Consider the following 10,799-nt stretch of genomic DNA (forward strand, 5'->3'; position numbering starts at 1 on the left):
ATAAGAAAACAAATAAGATAACAATTTAAAGAGAACAAATTAAAGAGAACAAATATCTAATGATAAAAGTTTCAGTTTAATAAGAAGACCTCACTTCATAAATATGCACCTAATGTTAGAACACCCAGATTTATTTAAAAAAAAAAAAAAAAGAAAAGAGTACCTCTAGGCCTACAATTAGATTTAGACAATCACACGATAATGGAGGGCAGGACTTCAACACCCCCACTGACAGTGTTAGACAGATCAATGAGGCAGAAAACTAACGAAGAAATTCTGGACTAAAATTTAACACTTGACCAATTAGAAATAATAGACAACTACAGAATATCCCACCCAACAACTACAGAATATACATGCTTCTCATCTGCACATGGAACATACTCTAAAGTTGACCACATGTCCAGCCATTAAACATGTCCCAGTAAATTCAAAGAAATTGAAATCATACTACACATACTCATGAACCACAGTGAAATAAAAATAGAGACCAATATTAAGAAGATCTCTCAAAGCTACACAATTACATGAAAATTAAACAACTTGCTTCTGTATGACTTCTGAGTAAACAGTGACATTTATGAAGAAATCAAAAACTCTTCGATATTAATGAAAAGAGAGATACAGCATATCAAAATCTCTGGTACACAGCAAAAGTAGTATTAAAAGGAAAGTTTACTGCTGAACACCTACATTAAGGAGTTAGAAAGATCTCAAATTAACATTCTAACATCACACATAGGGGAATAAGAAAAACAAAAATAAACTAACCCCAAAGCTAGCAGAAGAAAAGAAATAGCTAAAATCAGAGCAAAACTGAATGAAATTGAGACCTGAAAAATCTATACAAAGGATCAGCAAAACCAAAAGTTTCTTCTCTGAAAGGATAAACATGATCAATGAATTGCTGGCTAAATTAATAAAGAAAAAAAGAGAGAAGATCCAAATAAGCACAATCAGAAATGACAAAGGTGACATTACAGCTAATCCCTGAGAAATAAAAGAGATCTTAAGACTATTATGAACACCTGCATGCACACAAACTAGGAAATCTAGAGGAAATGGGTAAATTTCTGGAAACATGAAACCTCCCAAGATTGAATCAGGAAGAAATTAAAACCCTGAACAGAACAACATGAGTTCTGAAATGAAATCAATAATAATAATAATAAAATCCTACCAAACAAAAGAGAGCCCTGAACCAGATGGATCCACAGCTTAATTCTACAAGATGCACAAAGAAGAGTTACTGAAACTATTCCAAAAAAAATTTTTTTTATTTTACTTTAAGTTCTAGGGTACATGTGCACAACGTGCAGGTTTGTTACATATGTATACTTGTGCCATATTGGTGTGCTGCACCCATCAACTCGTCATTTACATTAGATATATCTCCTAATGCTATCCCTTCCCCCCCGCACAATAGGACCCGGTGTGTGATGATCCCCTTCCTGTGTCCAAGTGATCTCATTGTTCAATTCCCACCTATGAGTGAGAACATGCGGTGTTTGGTTTTCTGTTCTTGTGATAGTTTGCTGAGAATGATGGTTTCCAGCTGCATCCATGTCCCTACAAAGGACACAAACTCATCCTTTTTTATGGCTGCATAGTATTCTATGGTGTATATGTGCCACATTTTCTTAATCCAGTCTGTCACTGATGGACATTTGCATTGATTCCAAGTCTTTGCTATTGTGAATAGTGCCACAATAAACATACATGTGCATGTGTCTTTATAGCAGCATGACTTATAATCCTTTGGGTATATCCCCAGTAATGGGATGGCTGGGTCAAATGTATTTCTAGTTCTAGATCCTTGAGGAATCACCACACTGTTTTCCACAATGGTTGAACTAGTTTACAGTCCCACCAACAGTGTAAAAATTTAAGGAGAAGGAATATGCTCATCCTGAACCAAATTTTGTCAAAGACATAATGAAAAAAGAAAACTACAGGCTAATATCATTGAGGAACATAGACACAAAAATCCTCAATAAAATACTGGTAAACGGAATACAGCAGCACATGAAAAACTTAATTCACCACACTCAAGTAAGCTTTATTACTGGGATGCAAGCTTGGTTCAATAGGCACAAATCAACAAACGTGATTTACCACATAAACAGAATTGAAAACAAAAAACACATAATCATCTAAATAGATACAGAAAAAGCACTTGATAAAATCCAACATTCTTTCATGATAAAAGCTCTCAACAAACTAGGCATTGAAGAAATGTAACTCAAAACAGTGAAAGCCATCTAGTACAAACCCACAGCTAACATCACACTCAATGGGCAGAAGCTGAAAGCATTCCCCTTAAGAACCAGAACAAGACAATATACCCACTCTCACCCCTCTTATTTAGTATAGTCCAGAAAGTCCTGGTAAGAGAAATCAGGCAAGAGAAAGAATGAAAATGCCTCCAAATTGGGGGAAAAAGGAAGTTATCTCTCTTCCATGACAAGATGGTTTTATACTTGGAAAACTGTGAAAACTCCATCAAAAGGCTGCTAGAACAGAAAAATAACTTTAGTAAAGTTTCAGGATACAAAATCCATGTACAAAAAATCAGTAGCATTTCTATACAGCAATACACTCAAGCCAAGAGCCAAATCAAGAACACAGCCCCATTTACAATACACACACACACATACACACACACACACACACACAAAACCAACCAAACAAACAAAAAAACACCTACAAATACATCTAACCAAGGAGGCTAAAGATCTCTACAAGGAGAACTATAAAACACCACTCAAAGAAATCAGAGATGGCACAGATGGAAAAACAGTTAATGCTCACGGATTAGAAGAATCAACATCATTAAAATAGCCTGACTGCCCAAAGCTATTTAAAGATTCACTGCTATTCTTGTCAAACTACCAACATCATTTCTCACAGAATTAGAAAAAATAAAACTGTTCCAAAATTCATATAGAACAACCAAAAAAAGAGCCCAAATAGCCAAAGCAATCCCAAGCAAAAGCAACAAAGTTGAGGAGTCATCACATTATCCAGCTTCAAATTATATTACAAGGTTACCATACCCAAAACAGCACGGTACTGGTACAAAAACAGACACAAGGACCAATGGAAAAGAATAGAAAACCCAGAAATAAAGCCATACACCTACAACTAGCTGACCTTTGACAAAGTAAACAAAAATAAGCAATGGAAAAAGGACTCCCTATTCACTACATGACGCTGGGATAACCATCTAGCCATATGCTAAAGAATGAACCTGGACCCCTACCTACCACCATACATAAAAATTAAGATGGATTAAAGGCTTAACTGTATGACCTTACATTGTAAAAGTCCTAGAAGAAATACTCTTCTAGACCTCCGCTTTGGCAAACAATTTATGACTAAGTCCCAAAAAGCAATTCCAACAACAACAAAAATTGACGAGTGGAACCTAATTAGACTAATGAACTTCTGCACAGAAAGAGAAACTATCAACACAGTGAAGAGACCACTTATAGAACAGGAGAAAATATTCACAAACCATGCATCTGACAAAAGTCTAATATATCCAGAATCCGTAGGGAGCTTAAATAATTCAACAAGGAAAAAACAAATAATTGTCTGTTATTGTTGTATAACAGACAATTAAAAAAACATGGCAAAGAACATGAACAAACACTTCCCAAAAGAAGACACAGAAGTGGCCAACAGTCATATGAAAAAAATGTGCCGTATCACTAATCATCAAAGAAATGCAAATCAAAAACATGAGATACTATCTCACACCAGTCAGAATGACTTTTGTTAAAAAATCAAAAAATAACAGAAGTTGTTGAGGTTGTGGAGAAAAGGAAATGCCTACACACTGTTGATGGGAATGTAAATTAGTTCACCCACTGTGAAAAGCAGTTTGGAGATTTCTCAAAGAACTAAAAGTAGAACTACCATTTGATCCAGCAATTATTTTTCTGAGTACATACCCAAAGGAAAATAAGTTATTGTAACAAAATTACAGATGTACTCATTCATCACAGCACTATACACAATAGCAAAGACATGGAATCAACCTAGGTGCCCATTAATGGTATACTGGATTTTAAAAATGTGGTACATATACACCATGAAATACTACACAACTGTAAAAAAGAAGAAAATCATGTCTTTTGTAACAATGTGGATGCAGCTGGGGGCTATTATCCTAAATGAATTACCACAGAAACAGATAACCAGATACCACATGTTTTCACTTGTAAGTGGGAACTAAACATTGAGCACACATGGACTAAAGATGGGAGTGATAGACACTGGAGACTAATAGAGGGGGAAGACAGGAATGTGAGTAATGGTTGAAAAACTACCATAGTACTCTACCTGCACATGTACCCCTGTATCTGAAATAAAATCTGATTTTTTTAAAAAAAGAATAGACTAAAAGAGAAAATTACAGGATAACAACTTTATCTTTTACATATCCTTTTTACAATATGCTATAAAATAAAAACTTGGTAAATGGATGTCTCTATAAAACCAACAAAATAACTGATTGAAAGTACCAGTTCTTCTTCACCAACACTTGTAGGTGATCCATGTCAGGAGAAACAAAGAATGCAATTGACTCAGGAAATGGTGACTAATAATTCCACAGGATGTAATAGAGGAAAGTCTCATCACTTCATGACTAAGCCTCTTGATTTACTAATAGAGACTGGACTATGACAAAAATAGCAGATTCCCCTTAACTGGACAGGGAAAAAAGATAATTCTTAGTGGATTATACTTCTTGATCTATTTATTTCTTCTAAGAAATACTAAGTTTTTCATTGACTCACTTTTATAAGTAATCAATCTGATAAAAAACAGTTACCTTACTTCTTTTTTTGCAACTTTTTTCCATCTGCTATAAATGAATTCTGAAGAATGTGGTGTAGCTAATACTCCATGGGTATTATGTAAAATGAATTTCTAAATAAGAAGATAATAACAAATGGGTCAAAAAATAATCAAAGGATCACAATAAAGGTAGACAGATTAGTCTTCAATATCAGCATCCTCAAAATATAAAATGAAGCAAAATAATTAAGACTCCTTATAATAGAATTTTATTTTGCTGTGATTTTCCTTCATGCTTCTGTGGTCTTTAATATCTGTTGATGTGAACTAAAGAACCAAAATTGGCAAGACTAACTGCAAATAAGATATTTACACCATTTCAATAGCTCGCCAGAGAATTTCCATTCTAAAGTCCTAAGATGAATACCTAATCTGACCAGGCATCTTGTAGATGTAGTCTTCACCCAGGTGCTTGTCAGAATGGAGTTCCATGTAATGGAGACAAATTGCTACTGTTTACAAATATAACCAGGAGGAAAGAACTGGGATGAGTCATTACAACCTATCACCTCTATAAGAATAAAGTATTCAATGCCTTCAAAAATAGCTTAGAGAAGAGAGATTGCATTGTGAGATTTGGATGTAGGGACTTTAAAGGTAGAAGCAGGAAGTATACTCTTTAACTCCCAGTCCTTCCCGTACTCCCCAATAGAGGCTTAATTCAAATGCTGGGAAAGGGAAAGTGGTTGTTAAGGACTCTCTTAACTCAAAACACATGTAGGCTTTAGAAGGCCGTGTCTGTTGGTCAAAATACAGTTCTCGCCAGGTAATAATCTATTTGTTTATTTGGTAAGTTTTTATTGGGTTACCTGTAGTGCCAGTTACTGTACCAAGTAATAGAAATACAAAGATAAATGAGACAGAGTTCTTATCCTTAAGGAATCTGTATTCAAGTCAGGGAGCCAGATAAGCAAGACAATGACAATACAGTGAGATGGGTGATGATTTATTCCAACTGAGGGCACAGGGAGAGGTCAAGGAAGACCTCCTTGAAAAGCAACCTAGGAAAGAAATTTTGGAAGGTAGCAAAAAAGTACATATTCGTAAAGTTCTACAGATACATGAAGATGTTCAAAGTGTGTAAGGAAAGCACAGCAAAGACTCGTGTAATTAATAATGGTTGAATTGTTGGAGTAATCAAAGACTATATTGTGAGAGCTCTTGTGTGCCAGGCAGTTTGAAGGAAGGCTTTGAGGAAAAGTTAAAGAATGGTAATCAGGAAGTATTTTAGAAAGTTTATTCCATATTGAGGTGGAGTCAACCATAGACTAAAAACATTTACAAGGTAGAGCAAAAGTCAAGGTATTCCTGATTGGGAAAAAAAAGTTTTGAGTGTGAAAAATATTAATGATGTTGAATTAAAATTCTGCTGCAGATGGGTATCCTCTATTTTGTGTCCTGATTTCCAAAACTCAAGAAGCTCCTACTATTTCTTACCTCCTGAAGACTTCTTAAAGTGTCTCTTTTTCCTGCTTGCATGGTAGTTTCCCAAGGCATGATATTTTTCTCTCAAGACTTGATGGCCCAGAATTCATCTAAACATACAAAGTATATTAAATAATGGATTTATCTTCAACAATACATGCTCCAAATAAATATCTGATGAGGTACATTATTCTCATCAGTTTGTAAAATCAGAATTATAAGTGCTTTCTCCAGAATTCCTCAAAATTAAAAAATCAAGCAACTTTGACAATATAGAATGTTTCCTTCTCATTTCTTAACTGTTGATTTCTATACACTCTAGAAAAACAAGCATATCAATATATTCTCTGATTCATAATCATGTGCCATCCTTTTTTTTTCTCAATATAAGCTAATTCTGACATCTTATTCTAACTCTCTGTCAGTTTTTCTCACTCATCACTTACCTGCTGTTGACACCAAAACCCTGTATCTATCTACTATCCTGTAACTCATCTCTTCAATTGCCATTCATCTTCTCAAGACTGTTCACAAACTACATCATCATATATACATGTGTGATTGTGTATATGTACAAAGCCAGCTTTGATAGCCAATCATCATACTATCTAATATCAGAGACATGAAGTTACTTGTTTACTAGCAAGATCTGGGACTCTTAAGTAGCCTTGATATTAAAGTTCTCACCCAAGACACTACATTCTATTCACAGAAACAGATATTCCATCATATCTGGCTATGGTATGAATGAGAAAAATCAGACTCAGAACAGTTACTACACATGGAACAAAAGACTTACCTTCACAGGATACCCTATAGCCAACTCTAACAATGCTGACAGTAAAGACTCAACCCTTGCCTGATATCTGATCTTTTAATAATTACATATATGTGCCTTGGTCTTTCGCTTTTTACCTTGTTTCTTCTCACTTTCACCTCATCATCACTGCATCCAGTCTTCTGCAATTTCTTGACACCAAGTTTGTTCTCCTGACTTTCCCTCAACTTCCCTGTTAAGTCATGGAATTTTATTCCATGTCTTCTTCAACTTAGTTACCACCCAGTTCTTCTAAGCATACTAGCTGGATAGCCACAGCCCTGGTGATCTATTCATTCGTAGAATAAAACTGAGTTCCTCCCCATACTCTCATGTTATTCCACAGAAATTGATGATTTGGGCACTCCAACAATTTATTTGTGTACATACACCAAAAAAAGTCATTATGAGCTGTTTGAATTTCTTGATTCATTGGTCTATTACCACACAAAAGGGGAGTAACCTCAATATTTAGGTGGATTTATACACTTCAGTTTGCTTGAATTACTTTGGTTTGGTTTTTGTCAGCATTCTCAGTCTTTGACTTCTGGTGTTTGTCAATTCTGTAATTAATTTTAGTGTGTGCTAAGCTCTGAAATAATGTTAGCAAATCATTTCCATAAATAATTTATTATTTTTCTAATACATTAGAAGTTATGTAATGGTGAATGATTACCTTAATAAAAAAGTCCCAGAAAAAGAATTTCCTACCTTAGTGTCAATTTCTAAAATTTACTATATCTACTTAAGTGTAATATTCCTAATTTTCTGTAGCAGATGCATATTGTGCTCTCAATACAGTTACAGTTTTAGTCATGACACACACTCACACATGGAATGAATTTCCACATCAACCATCCTTATTTGGACAGTGCACATGTGCTTATGTTGTACAAGTTTTTATTCTCCCCTCAGAAGAAAAGTGCAAATGAGATTATCATCTCATAATCTCAACATAAACAGTACAGAGGAGAAATGGCTAATTCCATGTAATTATAAATTATAAACGATTCAAAGTACAGGTGTACCTTGGAGATATTGTAGGTTTGGTTCCAGACCACCAAAATAAAGTCAATAAAGTGAGCCGCACATTTTTTTTGTTTTTGTTTTGTAGTGCATATAAAAGTTATGTTTACACTATTGTCTAATAAATGTGTAAAAGGACTGTGTCTAAAAATTCACATGTCTTAATTAAAAATACTTTATTTCCCCAAATACTAACAATTATATAAGCCTTCAATAAGTCATAATCTTTTTACAGGTATAGGGACTTGCCATGATATTGATGACTGCTGACAAATCAGAGTGGTGGTAGCTAAAAGTTTGGGTGGTTGTGGCAATTTCTTAAAATAAGAAAATAGTGAAGTTCACTGCATCAATTAGTCCATCCTTTCATGAAAAATTTTTTTGTAGCATGTGATGCTGCCTGATAGCAGCATTTCACCTACTGTTTCAAAACTGGAGTTAATCTTCTCAAATTCTGCCACTGCTTGACCAACTAATTTTTTGTTGTCTTTTCAACAATATTCATAAGATCTTCACAAGAAGTAGATTCTGTCTCAAGAAACCACTTTATTTATTCATCCATAAGAAACAACTCCTCATCTGTTCAAGTTCTATCATGAGACTGTAGCAATTTGGTCACATCTGCAGACCCCATTATAATTCTCTTGTAATTTCCATCACATCTGCAATTACTTCCTCCACCGAAGTCTTGAATGCCTCAAAGTCATCTATAAGGGTTAGAATCGACCTCTTCCAAACTCCTGTTAACGTTGACATTTTGACCTCCTCCCATGAATCATGAACATTCTTAATGGCATAAGAACGGTGAATCCTTCACAGAAGGTTTTCAATTTACTTTTCCCAGATTCATCAGAGAAACCACTATCTACGATAGCTACAGCCTTACAAAAAGTATTTCTTAAATAATAAGACTTGAAAGTTGAAATTACTCCTTGATCCATGAGAACTGGCAGGCATGAAAACAACATTAATTTTCATGTCCATCTCCATCAGAGCTCTTGGGTGACCAGATGCATTGCCAATGAGCAGTAATATTTGAAAAGGAATATTTTTTTCTGAGCAGTAGGTCTCAACAGTAGGCTTAAAATATTCAACAAATCATGCTATAATCAGATGTGCTGTCATCTGGCCTTTGTGATTTCATTTACAGTGCATAGGAAGAGAAGATTTAGCATAATTCTTAAGGTCTCTAGAATTTTCAGAATGAGTTTGGCTTTAAGTTAAAACCAAAAGAGCATTGGCTTTAAATTAAAAGTCACTTGTTGCATTAACCTTAACAAGACAGTCAGCCTGTCCTTTAAAGCTTTGAAATGAGACACTGACCTCTCTAGTTATAAAAGGCCTAGATGGCATCTTTTTCTAATAGAAGGCTGTTTTGTGTACATTGAAAATCTTGTTTAGTGTAGCCACCTTCATCAATGATCTTAACTAGATCTTTTTGGACATTTGCAGTAGCTCCTACAACATAACTTGCTGCTTCACTTTTCACTCTTGTGTTATAAAGATGGCTTCTTTCCTTAAATGGTATGAACCTAACTGCTAGCTTCCAACTTTTCTTCTCCAGCTTTCTTTCTTCTCTTAGTCTTCATAGAATAAAAGAGAGTGAAGGCCTTGCTCTGGATTAGACTTTAGTGTAAGACAATGTTGTGGTTGATTTTATCTTTTATCCAGACCACTCAAACTTTGTCCATATCAGCAATATGGAGCAATCAGTTTTGTTTTCTTATCATGTGTATGTTCACCCCAGTAGCACGTTCAATTTCCTTCAAGAACTTTTTCTTTACATTAACAACTTGGCTAACTGGTGCAAAAGGTCTAGTTTTTGTCCTGTTGTAGCTTTCAACATGCCTCCCTCAATAAGCTTAATCGTTTCTAGCTTTTGATTTAAAGTGAGAGATGTATGAGGCTTCCTTCCACTTGTACACTTAGAGGCCACTGTAGAGTTATTACGTGGTCTAATTTACGTTCTGTTTTGTCTCAGGGAATAGGGAAACCAAAGGACAGGGAGAAAGACAGGGGAATGACAGGTCAGTGGAGCAATCAGAACACATGTGATATTTGTCTATCAAGTTTACCATCTTATATGGGTATGGTTTGTGGCACTCCAAAGGAATTAAAACAGTATCATCAAAGACCCCTGATCACAGATCACTTAGCACTTATTCTAAAATTAGCCACATAACTGGAAGTAAAACACTTCAGCAAATGCGAAAGAACAGAAATCATAACAGTCTCTCAGATCACAGTGCAATCAAACTAGAACTCAGGATTAAGAAACTCACTCAAAACCGCACAACTACATGGAAACTGAACAACCTGCTCCTAAATGACTACTAGGTAGATAATGAAATTAAGGCAGAAATAAATTAGTTTTTTTAAACCAATGAGAACAAAGAACAATGTACCAGAATCACTGGGACACAGCTAAAGCAGTGTTTAGAGGGAAATGTATAGCACTAAATGCCCACAGGAGAAAGTAGACAAGATCTAAAATCGACACCCTGACATCACAATTAAAAGATCTAGAGAGTCAAGAGCAAACAAATTCAAAGCTAGCAGAAGACAAGAAATAATTAAGATCAGAGCAGAACTGAAGGAGATAGAGACATGAAAAACCCTTCAAAAAATCAATGAATCCAGGAGCTGAATTTGTTTGTTTGTTTGT

The sequence above is a fragment of the Mandrillus leucophaeus genome, unplaced genomic scaffold (assembly GCF_000951045.1).
Source record: "Mandrillus leucophaeus isolate KB7577 unplaced genomic scaffold, Mleu.le_1.0 Scaffold119, whole genome shotgun sequence".
Classification (NCBI taxonomy): Eukaryota; Metazoa; Chordata; class Mammalia; order Primates; family Cercopithecidae; genus Mandrillus; species Mandrillus leucophaeus.